Here is a 26,436-nt window from a genome sequence, read left to right on the forward strand (position 1 = left end):
GGATCATTCATGTTATTTTGATGTGTACACGAATTTAGGGTTTATGAAACCCATTTGGTGATTTGATGGATTAGTATGTTGTTATACAAGAGTTTATACCCTAGTAATAGGATGATTAGAGGTCCAGAAGTCCCATTGGTGTGTTTTTCGGGAATAAACGTATCTCAGGAAGCGGTTGGATCGACTGCATGGCGTGGACTCGCCGAGTCGGATGATCAGACTCGGCGAGTAGCTTGAAGATTCACTAGGACTCGCCGAGTTGTTCTTCAGACTCGGCGAGTGGAGTCGGGGTGGCCCCGCGATTCTTCCAGGAGTGACTCGTCGAGTCAAAGAGGATACTCGACGAGTAGAAGGGGAATCTCAGAGGATTGAAGGACGACCAGACTCGCCGAGTCGCCATGGAACTCGCCGAGTCCAGTCGAGCTGACAGTGGACTGTTGACCAGAGTAGACTGGTGTGATTCTTAGGGTCAGTTAACGTGGAAGATAGAAGTATTAAATAAGGGATATATGATGTTACAGGGAGCTTGTAGCTCGGAGGATCAAGTGCAAGGGATTTTGGGAGTTGCTATTTTCCAGTGTTCGCGAGGTGAGTCTTCTCACTATACTGTACCCGGAAGGGTTGACTGTGTGACCGGAAGGTCGGACATGATATGTGATATGTATGCTATATGTGGTATGTTATATGTTATATGTGCTATGTATTATGGGCCGGAAGGCGATATGATGTGTGATGGACTGGAAGGTCGGCGTGGGTAAGGCCGGAAGGTTTACCCAGCAGGGACGGAAGTCCCCTGAGACACATGGACCGGAGGATGTGTGATGGACCGGAAGGTCGGCGTGGGTAAGGCCGGAAGGTTTACCCAGCAGGGACGGAAGTCCCCTGAGACACATGAACCGGAAGGTCGGGCCTGGAAAGGCGTATGTGCGTAAGGTATATTGGGGAACTCACTAAGCTTCGTGCTTACGTTGTTTATGTTACGTTGTTTCAGGTTCTCACAGTAACGCGGGATGGCAACGGTTCGATTGTACACACCGAAGAAAGAGTTGTGTTTTGAAGGATCCTGGTCTTCTTTATAACGGAAATGAAACTACGTTTTGTAATTTGAATGTGAATAAGATTTTAAACAAGTGTTTTTAATATTAAAGTGATTAATTAAATAAAAATTTTATTTTTGGAAATCTGGGTGTTACAGTTTTAGTGGCCTAAACATGCAATGGTAGTCCCTATGTTGAGTTCCAAGGCTTTGACGGACATTGGGCACACTTTTGGCCCTTAAAATGGAGTTTACTCTCCAAGTGTTCTTGGGCGGTAAACTCCCAAATCTTTGGGTTTTGGCATGATTTTGATGTTTCTAAACACAATCTAAGCTATATAATTCAACTAGATAGAAGTACTCACGATTTGGGATAAAACCCGAAGATCCATGAGAGAGCATTTGACTTTTCTCTAGTTGGAAATGTAACTAATGAATTAATATGGTTCAGATTTCTATATATAGTCCTGGGGTTTTTGGCAGAAAATATTTTTATTCTCGGAATGAACTCTACAATCCTGGAGTATTGGAATAACAGCGTTGCACAAAACCCTAGTGCATCCACTCTCCTGATATCTCCATAAGTGTAAATCCTGAAAAACTGCCAAACTTATACCTAAAGTCTTGAATTTCACTATAACTGTTCTAACTTCTATTGGCTTGATATGGTTTGTTCAAAATGGAAAATTCGGGTTGTCACTTCATCCCCCTGTTAAAGGGAATTTCATCCTAAAATTAGAATTTAGATAAGGAAGTAGGTATGAGTGATCGAGTCGTGAGGTGGAAACTTCCTAATCGATTGGTTCTAGCGCTCCTAAGTGAAATCGGGTTCTCGGTTGGTATTCCAACGAACCTTCACTAACTGGCGACGACGTTGTTTCGTCCGCTTGACCTCTCGGTCGAGGGTCACTACGGTTCTAATACAAAGGCAAGGATCTCGACGAGTGGACTTACAAGAGTCCTAACGGAAAGGTATGGTTTCACGATCGAGACACGAAGAGTAGAATGTACAGTACTGAGTTCGCGGAGTAGGTCTAGTTTGTGCGAGGCACAGGATCGATTCTGGTAAGAATCTCGGAGGTCCTACCTATCTTGGATTTAGCTTTCCATGCTTTACAAAGCGTATTAAGCCGTTCCCAGAGTGAGACTTCCTAAAGAACTTGGTCTCTCACTTGGAATCTACAAGGTTTCCTTTTCTTGTTTAACTTCCCAGTCAAGGGCCACTCCTTGCTGGGTCAAGGTCCTACGGTTTCCTGTGATTTGCGAGGGGTTCTGGATGAACTATGACAGTAGGTCGGTAAGACCTAGAATTTGGCGAATGACTGTCGGCGTCTCTGGTGTCGACAAATTCTCAAAGGTTTTGACAAATTGTAATAGTACTCAAAATTTCCCACATCACTAACAGTGTGTCATAGAAATTTGACTCTTCAATTTCAAAACTCGTGCCTAGAGAACTTCGCAAAAAGTTCCTCTGAAGGAAATGTTTCCATGGGTTTCTTCTTACTACGAGGGTAGATAAGTAAGTCATTACATGGAGAAATGACGAACTGATCCAAGTAAGAAAGACGTACCCTACTCATTTAGCTCATGAAAACGATGGGCGTATTGGTCCTATCTGAAGGGTATCACTATGGACTCGATGTGTCCACCAGAGTTCAGAAGGTAGTCTTTCGGACTTCATTCCCTCACACTCAAACTGGTGATATTCGGATCTCGGTCCAATCCTGAAAAGTACTCGTTCCTTGCATTTTCTCAATCAATACATCTATGCGAGGCAGAGATAACGATTTCTACTAGAAAATCTTGACGGAGTCCTCGATATCTAAGGTACATACGATGCAATCCGTCAATCTCTAGAAGAATAACACAGGAGTTCTCCAGGGTGAGAAGCTTAGTCTTCTAATTCTATTTCTGTGTAGTTCGTTAAGTTGTCTGGGCTGTTCTTGTATCTCCGTAGGTGTTTAGACTTTAGGGCGATCGGTCAACAGGAGTCATACTGGGTTCTATGTTTGTTCACATGACGATGAGATTACTCGTAGGCCTAGGCAGTTCTCTGTCCTGCAGTTCATATTAGAATTCATACATGTTTTCACAATCACAATCTCGTGTATACGAGTCGTATATAATTAAGATTGAAAAGGTAGTCGAATAACTGATTCTTCTTTAAGCTCACATCCTTTCGAGGAAAAAGAAGTTAAAGTGGAATCATCAATTCTAAACCTGTAGAACCTTGATTATATATCAGTCTTATGTATACACTCTTCAGTGATTCATCAACCGCATGAATCCTTGCATTAAACTTGATGTACTGCACGAGTGGTACTTCGGGGATTTCTTCGGAAAGAAAAGAACTATGAGGTACTCTATGCATGAGTACTTCGGTGTTCTGAAATGACGGTTTCACTAAAAAGACGTTTACTGATAATGAGACGTACGCATGAAACTGTTTTCGTGAAGATCAAATTGAATCGATTCGTATGATAATGTCAGAATCATACTGAAACTTAAAGACATTAGATTTGAACATATGACATTTTACAGATAAAACACAACTGTGGCACCATCAACAGAGTTACAATACTTTAGACTTACAACAAGACCATTGCTGTGAATTAGGTATACTACAACAGACAAGTATACGCAGCACGAGTATCCTTATACTGACAGGATCTTGCAAAAAGGTAAGACTCTAGTTGCACTAGTTCTGGATAGTTTATAAGTCTGTTACAACAACACGCCTAAGTTACATTAACGAGGGTTCCGGAGTAGGCTTTCCTGCAGCTATGATCCTGAGAATCCTCCCATCCGTGCCAGAGTTCTTTGCTATAGGGCAATCCTTCTTGAAGTGCCCTATCTCACCGCATTGGTGGCATGACTGGCTAGTACATGCATTGGTGACGGGATTGCGGTGTTTAGCCAGTGTTATGTGGACACGAGTGCCTTCCTCATTACTCCACTTTGAAAATTGCTTCCTAAAGCGTTCTGCCGGAGTTTCCACTGGTGGCTGTGGCATGGCAAGTCTTTGGGCTCTCTTGTGCTCCCTTAGGGCTTTACGATATCGTCTATTCCTTTCGGTATTTAGGCTTCGCAAGTCCATGACTGTTGCCATTTGTTGGTTTCCCGATTTGGTACTACCATCAGAACTCTCGACTCCTTTTCCAGTCTTGTTTGTGTTGCCTGAGTTGATGTGTGTAAGGAAAGTTGTCACAGCAGCTGCTACTGCAACTTGTATTGTAGCGGTGTTGATATGGAGGATAGGGTTTCGGTGCTCGGCTGATCGTTTCTGGATGACGACATGATTCTGTTTCACGGAAAGAAAATAAATTTGTGAGCGATTCTGGTTGACCCTAGGTGTAGTTCGACTGTTATGTAAAGGATGGAAGTATGTTTTCGAAAATTTGACCTACATCCAAATGATGCAGTCCTAGCACTGAGTGGAGGTGTGTTTATGAAGGGTTGACCTACATCCCTATGATGCAGTCCTAGTAACGGAATGGAAGTGAGTTTGTAGTATGGTCTCAAGACGTTTTTTGTTCAAGCCGAGGTATCGTGGGTTGGTGAATAACAAGATCCAACCACTGAAAGAGACTTGGAGATGTCTCCGGAGCTAAATTTCTATAGTCCAATGACTTGACTAAAGCATGATTCAGATAGACTCCAATGAAAGTATGATAAAAGTACTTGAATAAAGAACGACACAGGAGTTAGCCGACTGTCAATATCTTTGATATTCACGACGTAAAGTTCGCGAAAATGACCTTGTAAAGGTCTTACATCATATCCAAAGAAGATAGTTCTTGACAGCATAGGGACTTAACCAAAAGTACTTACAGTACAAGATAATTTCATAGAAAATGCCTCATTGGGCATAGAAAGAAAAACGATTCCTCTTAACAAGGAAAATAAAGTAAAACGTCTACTACTGGGGACGGTCATCCCTCTGGCGAACTCTTAGTTCACCCAGTTGACGTTCCACGTCAAGTAGGTGTATTTCGTACACCCTCTGGCGCATTCGGAGATTTATGACTTCGGCTCGTGATTCAGCCAATGCTTGCAGCAAGGTTTCATGGTTTCTCTCTGATCTCTCGCGAGCATCTTCTAGACGAATGGTTCGGAGGGTATGCATTCTCACATCGGACGGATATAAACTGTCAATTGTTTGATAGTTAAACTTTAGACTGTAAATCCATATAGATATATAAGGGACGGATTCTAGAAGCTAGGATAGCTTCAAAATCGTCCAAGGGGTTATCTATGGAATGGATTTGGATAGCCTTAAAAGAAGATTATCCAATTAGGGTTTAGGTTGTAACCCTTAAGGAGTCTACAAGTATAAATAGACCCCATAGCTAACGGAAATCGGCACTTCACCTAAAGTAAGACAACCCTTGCCGATTTCCTCCCCTCTCCTCTCTCCTAAATCATCTTCCTTGCTATTGGTGTTTGTAAGCAATTAGAGGAGTGACAATTGTGACTGTAGAAGCTCCAAGACAACAAGATCAACAAGGAATTCAAAGGTATGGTTCTAGATCTGTTTCAATGTTGTTATTTTACCTAATTAGTCATTAGAAGCCTTTGATTCAAAGCATGTTGATTAGAAAGCCTAGATCCAAGCATTAGGGTTTTGCATGCGCACATAGGAAAGTTCTTATGGCTAAAACCCATCAGTGGTATCAGAGCCTAGATTGGTTTTCATTAAATTGTTGCTTAATTGTATGAATCATAACTGCAAAATTCGATTTTTGTATTTCTGAGTCATGGACTCGGCGAGTTCCAAAGTGGACTCGGTGAGTTGGCCTGACTCGGCGAGTCCCTTTGTGCACTCAGTGAGTCCAAGCATCAGGAATAGCTAGATTCGGGATTTTTTCATAATTATCTTATGGAAACTTACCTTAATCATATTGGATCAACCCTAATCCGAATTTTTGATATATATGACTATTATCTTGATCTAATTAAAGGTATTTATCAACTAATAAAATATTTAATTTCCTTATATGATAATTAATTAATTATTTTAATTATTTTGGTAATTATTTAAAAAAGAAATCTTGAATAAAATCAAATATAAATAATTAGGATATTAATTGTTAATTGGAATTATTTGTTATTTGATCCTCCATGTTTTAAATGTTTAAAACTTGCCCTCAAATTTTGAAATTTATATTTTGTGATTAAAAGTTTTAATTTAGACAACTTAAATTTCAAAGCCTAGATTTTAAAAGATTTAAAATACAACCCTATACTAATATGATATTACTAGAATAATATATATATATGTATAACTAAATGCTAGTCTTACCGTTAGTAGACCTCATTCACGAAGCCGATCTATAAAGTGGGTATAAGGTTGCGGCCTATAAAATGGCGCTTCATGGGTGTACACTCACACCCACCACTTGCTTGATTGGTGGAGGGTCGTTAGCCGAACGGGTAGGATATGGCAACCTCATCCTCTCATTAAAAGTATAATAAGTAATACAAAGTAACTACACATTTTTTAAAATTTCCCAATCTTAGTTACTTTAGGAAAAGTGAATTGATGCAATCCCATGAAATTACACTTTGCACCCTTGCTAAGAAGTTAGTGGAGCGTGTGTGGTTTACCGGCACACTAATTGGTTCTAAGCAAAGGTGGCAAAGGGTGATTCATTGTTTATCATAGTTCGATGGAGCGTGTGTGGTTTACCGGCACATCGAATAGGTGATCGTTACAATGAAGGCACCATGAGAATTTGCATGGTAATTCACACCCGCTTTGTGATCCTCGGTATCCCAGTCACAAAAAAGAGGGGCATATCGAGATTTAAACTTGCCATTGAATAGTTTCAATGAATCTCATCCGAACCTAGGAATTCTCAATACACTTAGGACTGATAGTTAAGTTTTTGTGATGGAGAATTAGTGAATCGTCATTCACTTACCTTCAATTTATTTGCATGTTAGATTACGACATCCCTTTTCTAGTATGTAAATGTTATTTTTGGATCCTAGCCCTAATTTTCTTATTGGGTGATAATTACGGATTCTTATTCTAATCTATCTTTGTCCTTTCTTCTTTTGTAGATGTCGAACGCAAACAACGCTGCTGCTAGTTCTTTCATGTTGATGAGCCTTTGCCAAAAGGTCACCTTCGATGGAATGAACTTTAGCGAATGGATAAGATACATTCGCACCATTGCTTGCTATGAGGATAAGGAGTATGTCCTCGATGAGAAGCTCGACAAAATCAACCCTGAAATCGCTACTCCGGCTGAAATCACCGCTTTTGAAACTCATGAGCAAGATGCAACGAAGGTACATTACATCATGACTGCCACCATGAACTCTGAATTCCAAAAGTCCTACGAGGACATGTACCCGTACGAGATGCATCAAGACTTATTGGAGAGATACCACTAGAACGCGAGACAAGAGCGTTATGAGATTTTCACTAACATGATTTCCGCTAAGATGGGTCATGGAGAATCTGTTACCGTGCACCTGCAAAAAGTGCAAAGGTATGTCCACCGCCTTTGCAAGTTAAATGTTGACTTTGGGGAAGACTTGGCGATCGACATGGTGCTTCACTCTTTGCCTCCAATGTACAACCAATTTAGGATGACCTACCACATGAACAAAGAAGAGGTCACCCTAAGCAAATTCCAAGGTCTCTTGAGGGTCGCCGAGAGCAACTTCAAAGACAAGTCTGTTGCACCAACTCCTAATCCGCCTGCTGCTCCTGTCTTGGCTATTGGTCAAGGAAATGGAAAGAAGTGGAAGGCTTCATTGAAGAACTATCGCAAGGTTAAAGCCCGAGATGGTGCCTCGTCTAGTGGGACCAAAGTTGATCCCGCTAAGCCCTGTCCAAACCTGAAGGAGGCAGAGTGCCACCACTGCCACAAGATAGGACATTGGAAGAGAAGCTGCCCAGAGTACCTGCAAGCAATCAAAGAAGGAAAGATCAAGCCATCTTTCGCAGGTATATTCACAATTAAATCTAACGATTCTAATCATGCTATTTCTTGGGTTCTTGATACCGGTTGTGGTTACCACATTTGCTCTAATGTGTGCAGGGACTAAGAAGAAGTAGGGATGTGGAGCAAGGAAGGATCAATCTAATCATGGGAAACAGAAGATCGTCGCCTGTGACCAAGATTGGAGTGTATTCTTTAGTGCTTAGGAATAATTTATGTTTAGATTTGAACAATTGTTGCTAGTCGCCAGAAATGGCTAGAAACATCATTTCATTTCATGGTTTATATAGACATGGTTTTAGATTTTCTTTTAATAATGAGAGTGGTTCTATTTTGGCTTATCTAAATGGTGTCTTTTACTTTGAAGCTATACAATGTAATGGAATTTATGAAACTGTTATGATTGTTGATAACTTAGGAAATGATGTTTTGAATATAGATTCTTCCACTAGTATGGATAAAGCATCCTTGTGGCATTGTCATCTTGGACATGTCAACAAGAAACGCATAGCCCAACTCCAAAAGGATGGAGTGTTGGAGTCATTCAACCTTAGGGAAGACGACACATGCGAGTCTTGTGTACTTGGAAAGATGACTAAGTCACCCTTCACGAGTACGTGTGAAAAGGGGTGAGGGTCTATTGGACTTAATACATACCGATGTATGTGGACCGTTTAGATCAACCACGAAGGATGGGAACCGCTTCTACGTGACTTTCACCGATGATTATAGTAGATATGGGTATATCTATTTAATCAAGCAAAAGTCAGAAACCTTTGAAAAGTTCAAAGAGTTCAAGAATGAAGTGGAGAATCAATTAGGCAGGAAAATCAAGATGCTTCAATCCGATCGAGGAGGAGAGTACCTAAGTCTTGAATTCCACGATTATCTCAAGGAGTGTGGAATAGTTTCGCAATTAACGCCTCCTAGGACACCGCAGTTGAACGGTGTGGCAGAAAGGCGTAATCGAGCCTTATTGGATATGGTTCGCTCTATGATGAGTCGTGTTTCACTACCTATCTCTTTTTGGGGGTATGCCTTAGAGACAGCCGCCCATATCCTTAACCGAGTCCCTACTAAGAAGGTTGCCAAAACACCTCACGAGATGTGGACAGGGAAAGCTCCCTCGTTGGCACGTATCAAGGTTTGGGGTTGCAAGGCTTTCATAAGACGAGATACTCACGACAAGCTCGAACCTCGAAGTGAGCGATGTATTTTCATCGGCTACCCGCAGACATCCTTTGGATATCTCTTCTATAGACCGAAGGACAATGTTGTTCTTGTTGCGAGGAAAGGAGTTTTCCGAGAGCGAGAACTCATTAGCCAAGGAGATAGTGCGAGGCAAATCGAACTTGAAGAGATTCAAGAGTCGATAGATGAAGGAACCTCTACCGCTGGCACTCAACCCGAGGAGGAAACTCCAGTTGAACCGATTGACGTGTCCTTACCTCTTAGACGTTTCGATAGAGTTAGAGTTCATCCCCAGTTTTATGGTTTGCATATCACTACCGAAGGAAACACGTATATTAGTGATGGTACACTAGTAAATCTTGATGAACCTAATAGCTATAAGGAAGCCATGGCAGGCCCGGAGTCTGCGAAATGGAAAGAGGCAATGGATAGCGAGATCCAATCCATGTATGATAACCAAGTTTTGGAATTTGGTTGATTATGTGCCCGGACGTAAGACCATTGGGTGCAAATGGATCTTCAAGAAGAAGACCGACATGGATGGAAATGTACACACATATAAAGCGCGATTGGTTGCGAAGGGCTTTACTCAAACTCCCGGAGTTGACTATGATGAGAGCTTCTCACCAGTTGCGAAGATTAAATCTATTAGAGTGATGCTAGCAATTGCCGCATTTCATGATTATGAGATTTGGCAAATGGATGTCAAGACCGCTTTCCTTAACGGAAAGTTGGCTGAGGATGTTTACATGGCTCAACCAGAGGGGTATGTGGATCTGAAGCATCCAAATAGAGTGTGTAAGCTTGAGAAGTCCATTTATGGACTTAAGCAAGCGTCTCGCAGATGGAATCTTTGCTTTGATGAGAAAGTCAAAGAGTTTGGATTTGTACGAAGCGAAGGCGAATCATGTGTATATGTCAAAGCCAGTGGGAGTATAGTAAGCTTCGTCGTTCTATATGTCGATGACATATTACTCATAGGAAACGACATCCCGACTCTGTAGGAGGTTAAGTCCTGGCTCGGGAAGTGCTTTGCTATGAAGGACCTCGGAGATGCTTCTTACATTTTGGGAATAAGGATAGTAAGAGAAAGAAGTAAGAGACTAATTGGACTTAGTCAGAATACTTACTTAGAGAAAGTACTAAAACTTTTTAGTATGGAAAACTCAAAGAAGCGAGAATTACCGATACAAAGTAATGCCAAGTTGAGTAAGACTCAAAGTCCGAGTACCGAAGCTGAGATAGCAGAAATGAGCCGAGTACCATACACTTCCGCAGTTGGCTCAATCATGTACGCTATGACTTGTACTCGCCCTGATGTAGCCTTCGCTTTGAGCATGGTTAGCAGATATCAAGGGAATCCTGGCAGAGCACATTGGATTGCGGTGAAGAATATCCTTAAGTACCTTCGGAGGACGAAGGAATGGTTCTTAGTCCTCGGAGGGAGTGATGACTTGAAGGTGCGAGGGTATAGTGACGCCAATTTTCAGACCGACAGGGACAACTACCGTTCGCAGTCGGGCTGGGTCTTTACCCTAAATGGAGGAGCAGTGACATGGAAGAGTTCCAAGCAGGAGACCATAGCTGATTCAACGTGCGAATCAGAGTACATTGCAGCGAGCGAAGCGTCGAAGGAGGCAATATGGCTAAAGAACTTCATCGGTGATCTTGGAGTTGTACCTGCCATAAAGGAGCCCATGGAGATTTTCTGTGATAACGAAGGAGCGGTTGCCTTGACCAAGGAACCGAGGGATCATGGTAGATCAAGACACATCGACAGAAAACATCACTTCATTAGACATCGTGTAGAAGAAGGACAACTCGTAGTGAAGAGGATATCATCAGAAAATAACCCATCCGATCCGCTTACGAAGGGACTGAGTAGGGTTAAGCACTTGCAACATGCTAGTAGTATTGGGCTGAAGGATTATATTAGCATAGATTAGATAGTGTTAGAAACGTGTAATAGATAAATGTATTTAACATTTGATGATTAAATAAAGGAGTTTTATTTATGAGTAATGTTACTATCTTATGTTAATTGTTTAACTATTGTTTCACTTTGCATGTTTTGACTTCCAGAATAATTGAGTTTATTAGGAATAATCGAATTGTTCAAATTGTCCACAATCGTTCATATGTGGGAAGTAGATATGAATGAAGATTGTCATGAATTGGTGTGTAGATTGTCTAAATGGTGTTAGACATAGCAAAGGGTTGCTGCAACGTTCATGAGTGCTTATGAACTAGTTTTGAGCATTGGAACAAACCCGTGCTTGCTGGAATCACCTTATGGAATATGATATAAAAGGGTGATCGCAAGACGATAATATCATATAGTCCTAAAACCTAGATATATGGTTTGTTATTTGTTAATTGATTGCACATTGATAATGCGAAAACGCATCAGTAACTCGGTGTTATAAAACGCATTGTTGTGTATAGTTGGTTAATGAATAAGTAAATGCATATAAGTCGAAGTTTATCTATAACTTTTATCTAAGAAGATAAAAGCGATATCTCGACCGCTCGATGATTTGATTTGACTTATGTGCCGGGCCCAGTCAGAACTGAATTGATGTGTTCGATTAAGTTCTATGTCAAATAAATCAGAGATCGAGAAACCTAAATGCTTGACTAACCATTCCATAGGATTGTCAGCATGATATCTAACAGAGGACTGTACGATCCCTTATCTAAAGGACAAGATTGATTAGATCAGAGTTTGACAGCGTCTTTGAGAGCTACGATTGCAAACCGAATTGTACTTGTGCATATAGTTACTAGACTTATCCAAGTGGGAGACTGTTGGAATAGTGTCTAAGGATGCAACTATATTAGGCAAGTATTTGACCCGGTTGTGCATGGTCCTTTTGGGTTGCCTTCACCATAGCAACTTGATAGGATGGTTTATTAAGAGACAGTAAATATTATTAATATATTACGAGAATAATATAAAGAATAATATATTGATTTGATTAATATAAGTCATTGAATTAATTGGAATTAATTTGGTGACTTAAAGAGATTAATTAAATAAGAGGGTATAAACTGTCAATTGTTTGATAGTTAAACTTTAGACTGTAAATCCATATAGATATATAAGGGACGGATTCTAGAAGCTAGGATAGCTTCAAAATCGTCCAAGGGGTTATCTATGGAATGGATTTGGATAGCCTTAAGAGAAGATTATCCAATTAGGGTTTAGGTTGTAACCCTTAAGGAGTCTACAAGTATAAACAGACCCCATAGCTAAGGGAAATCGGCACTTCACCTGAAGTAAGAGAACCCTGGCCGATTTCCTCCCCTCTCCTCTCTCCTAAATCATCTTCCTTGCTATTGGTGTTTGTAAGCCATTAGAGGAGTGACAATTGTGACTCTAGAAGCTCCAAGACAACAAGATCAACAAGGAATTCAAAGGTATGGTTCAAGATCTGTTTCAATGTTGTTATTTAACCTAATTAGTCATTAGAAGTCTTTGATTCAAAGCATGTTTATTAGAAAGCCTAGATCCAAGCATTAGGGTTTTGCATGCGCACATAGGAAAGTTCTCATGGCTAAAACCATAAAAAACGGCTAATGAGTAGCCAATCATTTGAATGTTGCTTACTAATCACTTGTGATTGATATAGTAACTAGCATGATTCTACTTGTATCCCCCCATAAAACATTTAAAAACAGTTAAAACATTGATTAAGGGGTATGAACTCACCTGTTGTAAGTGATTGGAATTGATCGGAATGTATTTTTCCTTAGGAAGGATCGGACAAGTGCTTGGTGTCAAGTGAAGACTTTAGACACACACAATGATCCTAATTACATATGAAGACATATGTATGTAAACAATTAGTGATTATAACACTAATTAAACATGTATAAATATCCTAATGCGAGGAAAACACTTTTGGTCAAGTGCTAGGAGGCTAATGGGTTGCGATAAAGGAGTGCAAGACCTCTTATGAGAGTTTATGGTCAAAAGACCATATGTGTTGGAGTTTACGGCCCAGGGGAGTAAACTCCTAACCGAAAACTCTCAATAAGGTTGCTAAATGAAGCCTAACATTATTATAACTCAAGTGGTGAATTGCTTCAAGGCTTAAACTAGTGTTTGGGCTTCCTTTTAACTCCTTTGAGGAGTTCACGGCCCTGGGACCATATCCCTTGGAGATTACGGCCGTAATCTCCCTTGGGAGGATGTTTATGGTGTTTTCAAGTCCCTAAATTAACAAGGGACTAAACTAGGCTTTTGTACTAGGCTTTAGAAGAGTTTATGGCACCATTTGGCACCATTTTATGGAGTTCAAGGTCCTAGAACTTTTTGGGCCGTGAACACCTTACTCTTGGTGATCTAAGTGTGTTTGATCGTCCTAAAATCATGTAGGTACATGTCTAATTTAGTCTCTTGGCTTAAGGAGGGTTTTTAGGGCACTTTGGCACATAAAAATGGAGTTCGTGGCCCAAGAACTTCCATGGCCGTGAACTCACTTTCACCCTTTGATTCTTAATTGTTTTAGTGGCCTAAACATGCAATGGTAGTCCCTATGTTGAGTTCCAAGGCTTTGAGGGACATTGGGCACACTTTTGGCCCTTAAAATGGAGTTTACTCTCCAAGTGTTCTTGGGCGGTAAACTCCCAAATCTTGGGGTTTTGGCATGATTTTGATGTTTATAAACACAATCTAAGCTATATAATACAACTAGATAGAAGTACTCACGATTTGGGATAAAACCCGAAGATCCGTGAGAGAGAATTTGAATTTTTTCTAGTTGGAAATGTAACTAGTGAATTAATATGGTTCAAATTTCTATATATAGTCCTGGGATTTTTGGCAGAAAATATTTTTATTCCCGGAATCAAATCTACTATCCTAGAGTATTGGAATAACAGTGTTGCACAAAACCCTAGTGCATCCACTCTCCTGATATCTCCTTAAGTGTAAATCCTGAAAAACTGCCAAACTTATACCCGAAGTCTATAATTTCACTGTAACTGTCCTAACTTCTATTGGCCTGATATGGTTTGTTCAGAATGGAAATTTCGGGTTGTCACAATAGTGTATCGAGGTATCCGAGTATGATGCTCTAAGTTGTTGGATTACTATGAGACTTGAATTGTCAGACGGCAAGTGGAACATTAAGAAATTATATTTCCAGATGTGAGACAATCAATTAATTGCCGCCAGACGGGGATTATCCAAGGGGGGTGAGTGTATTGAGGAAAATATCTTGTCTACGAGAACTTCTGTTAAGAGTAGCGATGCATAATCTGGGTAGGTGTATGCACCTAACTATGTTGGACCGCAAATTTTTAGATAGTGAACTCAATGTGGCGATGACTTGATGATGAGATTATAGGGTGATAAGAGAGTGAGCGGATCTGGGTGAGAGTAATCACATAGGACTGTCAGGGAAAAAACATGGGGTGAGCCTATGGAGAGAGAGAGAGAGAGAAAGAGAGAGTATTGTATGATTGCAGGGAGCTGTAGCATACATGAGTCAGAGAGAGAGTATCTTACTTTTGGTTTTATATACTATAACATCATAGGGTGCACATATAACCCTAAATGCCTTGGATCTATGTTTTCTCTAATTATACATGTAATGGTATTTCCAAAGCATTAAGCCTATAACTAGCATACAAATAACATATGAATAATAAAGCAAGTTTTAGATATACCTATTGATGTTGTTGATGTTGCTAGGAAGACTTTGGCCTTTAAGAACATAGTGCCCTAAGTGTTGCACCTTAAATGGAATCACAACTCACCTAGGAAAAAGGTGACCGTTGAGAGAGAATTTCCATGCACCAAAAACAACTCCAAGAACTGCGAGAACTATAAGTCGCGTTTTTAGGCTATGGAGTATGTATTTATATGTAGGATTTTAAGGGTCATGGGTATAACCCTATTCCATACCCATGGGCTCTATGATCCATGGTTCATGTGGCCCAACACTTTATGTGTCCATACATAAACTTGGTCCAACATGGATCATGAGCCAAACACATATAAATATACCTAATTACCATAATTAGTCCCCATAGATTTAATTAGTCTCTTTTGATCACTAAATTAATTCCAAACTAATTCTTGATCAATACTACTTAAAACATATGATTTCATATTAATATTTTAGAACTTATAATATATTAATAAATCATACGTAACCTTTTCTCAAGAGTCCCTCCTAACAAATTGTCCTGGTGTTATGCAACCCAAATGGACCACACTACTCTCGGCTTGAGTACATACCGATGGTGTTAGGGGCTTAGACATCTAATCCAATAGTCTCCTACTTGGATAAGTCTAAAAATGTTATTACAAGTAAGACTCCAAAATCCTGAATAGCAATTGTAGCTCTTATAGCCGTTGTCAAACTCTGACATAGTCAATGACATGTCCATTAGATAAAGGATAATATATTCCTCCATTCTAGATATCATATGGACCGTGACATGGATTATAATCATTCTCTCTATCCATTTGTTGTTTCCTGATTTCCGATTTATGACGACCAACTAATTGAACAAGTCAAATTAGTCCAGGCTCGGCCAAGCACTTGGGGTTGTCATCGCTAAATCATCGAGTAGCCCACATATATCGCTTTTATCCACATGGGGTAAAAGGAACGGTTAAACTTCGACCCAAATGATGGCTTGTACTTACTCATCAAATTACACACAACGATATGATTTATAGCATCCAAGTTACTGGTTGCGTTTACATATGTCAGTGTGAAACCGACTCGCAACTACAACTCACACGTCTCCGTTTGAAGAATATAAGATATTATCGTCTCGTGATCACTTGTGATAAAATCCGTGAAGTGATTCAAATGAGCGTGGGTTTAATCCAATACTCGAATCTTATTCCAGGAGCACTCATGAATACTGCAGCTATGTCTAAAACATCTAGACATACTACAGACCCATTCATGACCGTCTTGCCTCAATACCTACTTCCAAAGTATGATCGACTGTGGACGGTTTGAGTAGCATAGTTATTCCGGAAGTTAAAACATGTAAAGTGAAACACAAGAATAATATTAATCCTATCTGGCCCCAAAACTTTTGAGCCATATTGATTACTCATTATTCACTGTATAATGTTTCAAATAATCAACTTAATAATTGAACTAAAACAATAGTCGTCCCATGCAACAAGCATGCACACTATGTTTACCTATGGTCCTTTCTTTGTGGAATAGATCAATTGAAAACATTTCAACGATGCTCATTTCATAATTCCAAATCCTTATGACAAATGTAAGAATACGAGATTCTTTGCCAATCTGTTAGAATCTAAACTTACATGCAATGATCATCTTGTAATAACTATGCACAAAAAGTAACAAAGTGTTGGGACCTAAAGTGTTACGTATTGGCTCGTTCCTTAGCCCATTTTTGTTACCGGTATGTGTTGGATTAGTGTCTAATTCAGTAACTATATTTGGTATGTACTTGACCCGGTTGTTCATGGTCCTTTTGGGTTGCCTTCACCAAAGCAACTTGACAAAGTAATTTGAGGAGATGTGGACAGGGAAAGCTCCCTCGTTGGCACATATTAAGGTTTGGGGTTGCGAGGATTTCATAAGAAGAGAGACTCACGACAAGCTCGAACCTCGTAGTGAGAAGTGTTATTTCATCGGCTATCCACAGAAGTCTTTTGGCTATCTCTTGTATAGACCGAGTGACAATATTGTCTTCGTTGCTAGAAGATGAGTTTTCCGAGAAAGGGAATTGATAAGCCAAGAAGACAGTGGGAGGTAAATTGAACTTGAGGAGATTTAAGATTAAAGCGATGAAGGAACCTCTGACACTGACACTCAACCCGAGGAGGAAACTCCTGTTGAGCCCGTTGACGAGTCGTTACCTCTTAGATGTACTAGTAGAGTTAGTGTTCAACCCAATTTTTATGGTTTTCATAATACTAGTGAAGGGATACGTTTATTAGTGATGAAACACTAATGAATTCGAACGAACCTAGCAGCTACAAGGAAGCCATGGGAGGCCCGGAGTCTGCTAAATGGATAGAGGCAATGGACAGCGAGATTCAGTCCATGTATGACAACAAAGTTTGGAATTTGGTTGATAATGTACTGGGTCCTAAGACAGTCGGGTGCAAATGGATCTTCAAGAAAAAGACGGACATGGATAGGAAAGTGCATACTTATAAAGCGCGATTGGTTGGGAAGGGCTTTACTCAAACTAGGGGAGGTGAGTATGATGAGACCTTCTCACCAGTTGCGAAGATAAAGTCTGCATTTCATGATTATGAAATATGGCAGATGGACATAAAAACCGCTTTCCATAATGGAAAGTTCGCTGAGGATGTTTACATGAATCAGCCAGAGGGTTTTGTCGATGCGAAGCATCCAAATATAGTATGCAAGCTTGAGAAATCCATTTTTGGATTAAAACAAGCGTCTCGTGGATGAAATCTTTGTTTTGACAAGAAAGTCAAAGAGTTTGGCTTTCTGCGAATCGAAGATGAATCTTGTGTATATGTCAAAGCCAGTGGGAGTATAGTGACCTTCCTCGTATTGTATGTCGATAACATACTGCTCATAGGAAACGACGTCCCAACCTTGCAGGAGGTCAAGTCCTAGCTTGGGAAGTGTTTTGCTATGAAGGACCTCGGAGAGGCTGCTTATATTCTGGGAATAAGGATAGTGAGAAACAGGGAAAAGAGACTGATAGGACTCAGTCATGATACATACTTGGATAAGGTATGTAACAATTGGTAAAAAAAAAAATAAAAAAAAATAGGAACGATCGTACGATGCTATGTTTTGATTATTAAGCAATATGAGTATTTTATCAAGAATGGTTGAAGGAATTTAACCACTTTTATTTAAATAAGTTCTTGTGAAATATAAAACAAGTAACTAATGATAATTTCATCATGATGTATGACTACGAACCATCACCGGTTTGTGAAAATTAGCATATAACATCATTTGAACGCAACAAACTTAATTTTTGTATCAACATGTATCTAGTTGATAATTAAGTTAGGTTCTATGTAAAACGTGTGCTTATCAGTTGTGGAGGATCTAAATTTGACAAATATACGAACCAAAGTGACAAAACGTGTTTAACGATATGGTTAACCGGTTAAATGTCACGAAATTATACATTGGTCACTAAATTTTATATTTAAATAAATTAAAATATAAAATGAATTATTATAAGGTATAATTAAAATGTATTTAAGTGTTTTTGAATAAAAAGAATAAAACATAAACATTAAAGTTCAAATACACAAAAACTACATTGTTATTTTATACTAAATATACATGTATGTATTTGTATATATGTATTATTATCTAGTGAATGATTAGTTATGGGTCATGACTTAAAGTGATTTCATGTAAGTTTTATGATGTCTAAATCAATTAAGATAAGAGAATTGGTGGAGATAAGTGCCAACTTAATTAATAAGTGCTTAATCACTTAAGACATTTTACTAAGAATGCTTCTTAATCCCTCTTCTAATTTTCGAGATTAAGACCTTCCCTCTCCTTAACTAGAACTCCTAACTAACTAAATAACTAGTAGTTAGTCAGTTAACTAACCCTATCTCTAAGCAACCACCCAAGCAAGTGGCTAGACAAGATCACATCACTTAAACTCACATCCCATCACAAGCTAGTCTAGGTTTTGTCACCTTATCCTCTTCCACTCTTTCCTCATTCATATCCACGAAATTTCCTCTTCATTTTACCCTCATTTGACCAGCCAATACTCCAGGGAATTACTCTCAACCTTCATCTCATTTTCAAGCACAAGAACTTCCTTCCAAAGCCATCAAAACCATGAACTAAAGGGCTGTTGTCCCTTTTGTGTTTCAGCCACCATTTCACCCATATACACCTTCCTTTTTGCTTGATATTTTTACCACCAAATACCCCTGGAAGTTACTTGTTATGATAATCAAAATTATTGATTCAAAACAGTGAGTAAACTATCCTTTTTTTCTTGCTCTTTTGCTGTGAAAATTTCGTGACAGCAACATAGCCAAAAGAGTGGCTGTTTTGGAGCATCAAACCAACAACCAAAAGTTCATCTTCAACCTTCCATTCTTCAAGTATTCACATAAGGTGAGTTCATACCCCTACATTTTCATGTTTTCTTCAAGTTTTAAGGGGGGGAATACAAGTTAGAACACTAAACATAACTTAAATTTAAATGACAGCTTTCTACAGAAAAGTTGAGTCTTATTCACGGACTATTTTGACCATCTTAAACTTAATATCTTTCAAAACTGTACAATATGCAAATAGTTCAAGTTTATACCTTTCTAAGGACTACTCGCACGTGTTCATACGATTTTTCTACAATTTATGGAGATTTTTATAAAACTGCCTATCATTTCAGAAGTGATTTCGGACCAGTCTGTGAAGATGTTCATTTTCACACTAGTTTGAGACCACTAAAAATCATAATAAAAATTAGGAACAATGTAGACTCATTTTATAAACTCTCAGAGGTGACGGATTCAGTTTTTGACTTACGATGATTTTTCTATGAGTTTTCTAAACACAGGGACAGTAAAGGGTAGAACTGTCAAAAGTGGTTTATAGATTTATTAACACCTTCTAACATTTTTGAGCAATGTTTATACATTAAGGAAGTTAAAACACAATCATTTAAATATGTTTAATTACCATTTTTACAAAAGTGATAAGTACAAAAAGGTCTTTAGTATCAAACTTAAGGATTATTTCATGCAAAGTTTCTAATAAAAACGTAAGAATATGAACAACAATTACGAAACATACCAAATCATCTTTTAAAATTTATACATATATATAACCATATACATATATATGTTTTGTTTACAAACTTGTCTTCTACATCGAAAATATACAAATATATGTTTTGTTTACAAACTTGTCTTCTACATCAAAAATTACACTTTTCATAACAAGTGAACATTTTACTAGGGATTACTATGCAAACGAGACACATTTTTAGAAAGCTATAATAGGTATAGTTTTACGAGAGCATTACAAACTTTTACATACTAGAAACACTATTTCAAGAAGTTTACTTTCATATACAAGAACAAACGAACATTTTCATACGTAAATTTGTTTTATACTAAGTTTTGTGAGACATCAACTTCACGTACGTTCGAGTACACATTTCAAGTCCTATATTATATACCAGAATCCCTTGGAGGGGGAGCATGGTGTTTGTGTATAGATCTATACGGGCTTGACAACCCGCGCCCTGACTGTTAGCTACAGTCCACCATTTGGGGTGACACACGTCAGAACATTCCAACGCCTGAAGAACATTGTGTATAGGCATTTCTAGTCAATAGCATGGTTATAAAACTCACATGGAGTATTAAAAACACATTGATTTACGGGGTTTATCAGACGTATTGGAAATTTTATACGTACATACATTTTCTAGAAACAAACATTGGTCTTAAAAGAAGGCTACATTTATGCTAGTAGAAAATATAGGATTTTCTAGGAACAAACAAACAAGAACAAAACATTTCACTTCATACAAACATTGTCATTTAATACTTATGAAACTCACCAGCTTAAATGCTGATCTACTCTTTCAAACTACTTGTATGTCCCAGGGATTCAGTAATTACAGGTAACAAATAACTATTGAAGAAGGGACGCTGCGGCGCCAGTTTAAATTCATATTTTGGCATCATATTGTAATTGATTTTGAACATGTACCTTTTAACAATGTAAACTTTCAATTATATATATGATGGTTGTATTGCTTTCTTTACTATGTATTCATTTGTTACGTTACCACATGAAGTCATCTGCCCCCGAACGTTTCCGCCGTTCCGGTTTGGGGGTGTGACAAGGTACTAAAGCGTTTTAGTATGGAAAATTCCAAGAAAGGGGAGTTGCCAATCCAAAGCAATACCAAGCTAACTAAGACTCAAAGCCCAAGTACAGAGGTAGAGATAGCTGATGTGAGCTGAGTACCATACGCTTCCACGGTAGGCTCTATCATGTACACTATGACTTGTACTCGCCCTGATGTGGCCTTCGCTTTGAGCATGGTCAGCAGAGATCAAGGGAACCCAGGTAGAGCGCATTGGATTGCAGTTAAGAATATTCTTAAGTACCTATGAAGGACCAAGGAATGGTTTCTAGTCCTCGGTGGGAGTAATGACTTAAGGGTATGAGGTTATAGCGACGCTAGTTTTCAGACTGATCGGGATAATTACCGATCGCAGTCAGGCTGGGTCTTTACCCTGAACGGAAGAGCAATGACTTGAAAAAGTTCCAAGCAAGAGACCATAGGTGATTCAACGTGCGAATCAGAGTACATTGTGGCGAGTGAAGCATCAAAGGAGGTTATACGGTTGAAGAACTTAATCAGAGACCATGGAGTTATGCCATCCATAAAGGAGCCAATGGAAATTTTCTGTGATAATGAAGGAGCGGTTCCTTTAACCAAGGAACCAAGAGATCATGGTAGGTCTCGACATATCGATAGAAAATACCATTTTATCAGACATCGGGTAGAAGAGGAACTCCTCATTGTGAAGAGGGTATCAACAGAAGAAAACTTAGTAGATCCCCTTATAAAGGGATAGAGTAGGGTCAAGTACTTGCAGCACGCTAGGAGCATTGGGTTGAAGGATAATATAAGTTTAGATTAGTTAGGAAACATGTAATAGATATTTTGTACTTAACATTTGATGAATAAATAAAGTTGTGTTATTTATGAGAAAAGCTACTATCTGGTGTTCGTTATTTATCTATTGTTTCAATTTTGCATGTTTTGACTTCCTGAATGTTAGGATTATTCAAACAGTCCACAGTCGTTCATATTTTGGAAGTAGATGTGAATGAAGACTGTCATGAATTGTTTGTAGATTTTCCAAAAGGTTTTGGGCATAGCAAAGGTTTACTGCAAAGTTCATGAGTTCTTATGAATATGATTTGAGCATTGGAATAAACCCGCCTGTGCTAGTATCACTTCGTGGTGTTATACCTTAAGTGATCGCAAAGCGATAATATCATATAGTCTTAAAACTTAGAGATATGGTTGTTGTATCCTGGTTGGTTATGAATTGATAATGAATAAACGCATTTGTAACTTGATGTTATAAAACACATTGTTGCTCATAATTTAACGAGTAAATAATAGATGCATATGAGTCGAAGTTAATCTATTCCTTTTATTATATGAGAATAAAAGCGATATCTTGGCCACTCGATGATTTGGTTTGACTTATGTGTCGGGCCCGATCAGAATGAAGTTGATGTGTTCAACTAAATTCTATGTCAAACAAGTCGGAGATCGAGGAACAAATCTTGGACAATAAGCATTGTCAGCATGATATCTAGAAAAGAGGATTATACGATCCCTTATCTAAAGGACAAGTTACTGATCAAAGTTAACAGCGAAGTATAAGAGCTACGATTGCTAATCGGATTCTAAAGTCATATGAGAGATATAGTTACTAGACTTATCCAAGTGGGAGACTATTTGATTAGTGTCTAAGCCCATAACTATATTTGGTATGTACTTGACCCGGTTGTGCATGGTCATTTTGGGTTGCCTTCACCAAAGCAACTTGACAAGATAATTTAAGGAGAGAGAGAGAAAGACAGAGAGAGAGAGAGAGAGAGAGAGAATATTATGGTTTATTAATATATTATAAGAATAATATATTAAAGGAGAAATCATATTTATTTGATTAGTATTGGTCCTAAATTAATTAAGTAGTAATTTGGTGACTAAAAGAGATTAATTAAATAAAGGGGCATAAACTGTCAATTGTATGATAGTTGAGTTTTGGGCTAAGGAAACCTAATGGATCAAAGGGTGAACGAAATTATGATGGGGATCCATCAAAATTTCGTCCATAGGCCTTATTCCAGAAGGTTCCATGGGCTGCTTGGTCATTAAGCTGTCCATTAGGGTTTAGGATGTTTACATGAATCAGCCAGAGGGTTTTGTCGATGCAAAGCATCCAAATAGAGTATGCAAGCTTGAGAAATCCATTTTTGGATTAAAACAAGCATCTCGCAGATGGAATCTTTGTTTTGACAAGAAAGTCAAAGAGTTTGGCTTTCTGCAAATCGAAGATGAATCTTGTGTATATGTCAAAGCTAGTGGGAGTATAGTGAGCTTCCTCGTATTGTATGTCGATAACATACTGCTCATAGGAAACGACGTCCCAACCTTGCAGGAGGTCAAGTCCTAGCTTGGGAAGTGTTTCGCTATGAAGGACCTCGGAGAGGCTGCTTGTATTCTGGGAATAAGGATAGTGAGAAATAGGGAAAAAAGACTGATAGGACTTAGTCATGATACATACTTGGATAAGGTACTAAAGTGTTTTAGTATGGAAAATTCCAAGAAAGGGGAGTTGCCAATCCAAAGCAATACCAAGCTAACTAAGACTCAAAGCCCGAGTACAGAGGTAGAGATAGCTGATATGAGCTGAGTACCTTCCGCTTCCGCGGTAGGCTCTATCATGTACGCTATGACTTGTACTCGCCCTGATGTGGCCTTCGCTTTGAGCATGGTTAGCAGATATCAAGGGAACCCTGGTAGAGCACATTGGATTGCAGTTAAGAATATTCTTAAGTACCTACAAAGGACCAAGGAATGGTTTCTAGTCCTCGGTGGGACTGATGACTTAAGGTACGAGGGTATAGTGACACTAGTTTTCAGACTGACTGGGATAATTACCGATCGTAGTCGGGCTGGGGCTTTACCCTAAACGGAGGAGCAGTGACTTGGAAAACTTCCAAGCAAGAGACCGTAGCTGATTCAACATGCGAATAAGAGTACATTGCGGCGACCAAAGCATCAAAGGAGGCTATATGGTTGAAGAACTTCATCAGAGACCTTGGAGTTATGCCATCCATAAAGAAGCCAATGGAAATTTTCTGTGATAATGAAGGAGTGGTTGCCTTAACCAAGGATGATATAAATTTAGAATAAATAGGAAACGTGTAATAGGTATTTTGTACTTAACATTTGATGAATAAATAAAGTTGTGTTATTTATGAGTAAAGCTATTATCTTGTGTTGGTTATTTATCTATTGTTTCAATTTTGCATGTTTTGACTTCCTGAATGATAGGATTATTCAAACAGTCCACAGTCGTTCATATTTTGTAAGTAGATATGAATGAAGACTGTCATGAATTGTTTGAAGATTGTCCAAAAGGTTTTGGGTATAGAAAAAGTTTTCTTCAAAGTTCATGAGTACTTATGAATATGATTTGAGCATTTGAATAAACCCGCGTTTGCTAGTATCACTTCGTGGTGTTATACCTTAAGTGATCGCAAAGCGATAATATCATATAGTCTTAAAACTTAGAGATATGGTTGTTGTTTGCTGGTTGGCTATGCATTGATAATGTGTAAACGCATTTGTAACTTGATGTTATAAAACATATTGTTGTGCATGATTTAATGAGTAAATAATAGATGCATATGAGTCGAAGTTAATCTATTTCTTTTATTATATGAGAATAAAAGCGATATCTTGGCCACTCGATGATTTGGTTTGACTTATGTGCCGGGCCCGATCAGAATGAAGTTGATGTGTTCAACTAAATTCTATGTCAAACAAATCGGAGATCGAGGAACAAATGTTGGACAATAAGCATTGTCAGCATGATATCTAGAACAAAGGATTATACGATCCCTTATCTAAAGGACAAGTTACTGATCAGAGTTGACAGCGAAGTATAAGAGCTACGATTGCTAATTGGATTCTGAAGTCAAATGTGAGATATAGTTACTAGACTTATCCAAGTGGGAGACTGTTGGATTAGTGTCTAAGCCCGTAACTATATTTGGTATGTACTTGACCCGGTTGTGCATGGTCCTTTTGGGTTGCCTTCACCAAAGCAGCTTGACAAGGTAATTTAAGGAGAAAGAGTGAATATTATGGTTTATTAATATATTATAAGAATAATATATTAAAGGAGAAATCATATTTATTTGATTAGTATTGGTCATAAACTAATTAGGAAGTAATTTGGTGACTAAAAGAGATTAATTAAATAAAGGGGCATAAACTGTCAAATGTATGATAGTTGAGTTTTGGGCTAAGGAAACCTAACGGATCAAAGGGTGAACGAAATTATGATGGGGATCCATCAAAATTTCGTCCATAGGCCTTATTCCAGAAGGTTCCATGGGCTGCTTGGTCATTAAGTTGTCCATTAGGGTTTAGACTGAAACCCTAGCAGCCTATAGTATAAATAAGACCCCTAGGCTATGGAAATTGGCTACACTGGATTCCAAGAGAAGCCTAGGGCCGATTTTAGTATCTCTCACCCTCTCTTATTTTGCCTTCTTGCTTGTGGGGTTTGTGAACCATTAGAGGAGTTACAATTGTGACTCTAAGCTCAGGATCAAGAAGACTACAAGCTTTTCAAGCTATTTGAAAAAGGTAAACACTTAAATCCGTTCTTATAGTGTTAATTTCAAAGTTTATATGATAGATCTAGGGTTGCAAGTCTTGGATTCAAAGCATGTACAATAGAGAAACCTAGATCCAAGCATTAGGGTTTGTATGAGCACATAGGATTGTTCTTATGCATAAAACCCATTAGTGGTATCAGAGCCTTGATTGGTTTCAATTGTATGTGATGCTTTAACTGTTTGATTGCTGAAAATCGAGTTTTTGTTGCCTCTGCCTGACTCAACTCGGCGATTCAGTATCTGAACTCGGCGAGTTGGCCCCACTCAGCGAGTCCAAGTCTGACTCAGCGAGTCTGTGCGTCAGACAGAGGATATTTCGAGATTTAGTTGTTGCTTTGTCTTGGATTGAATGCCTAAATCGTTTTTTGAAGTTAAAATCCGAATTTTACTTTATTTGCATGATTATCCCTGGCAAAACAATAGATAATTTCAAATCTTTTAGATATTAGTTGTTTATATGATAAATATGGATTATTTAAATTATTTGGTAATTATCTTATGTCTAAAATTGGATTAGATCAAATATAGATAATTATGAAATTAATTGTTTAATTTAAATTATTTTTTATTTGATCCCTTTTGTTTTGAAAAGTTCAAAACTTGCCCTCAAGTTTTGAAATTTGAATTTTGTGATTAAAAGTTTAATTTTGAATAATTTAAATTTCAAACCCTTAGAATTTTACAAGTTTATAATTCAACCCTATACTATTATATTATTACAAGATTTATTAATATACATATGTATAACTTAAAATGCTAGTCTTACCGTTAGTAGGCCTCATTCACGAAGCCAGTATATAAGGTTGTA

This window comes from Lactuca serriola, chromosome 4 (assembly GCF_051521515.1).
Source record: "Lactuca serriola cultivar US96UC23 chromosome 4, Lser_US96UC23_V15, whole genome shotgun sequence".
Classification (NCBI taxonomy): Eukaryota; Viridiplantae; Streptophyta; class Magnoliopsida; order Asterales; family Asteraceae; genus Lactuca; species Lactuca serriola.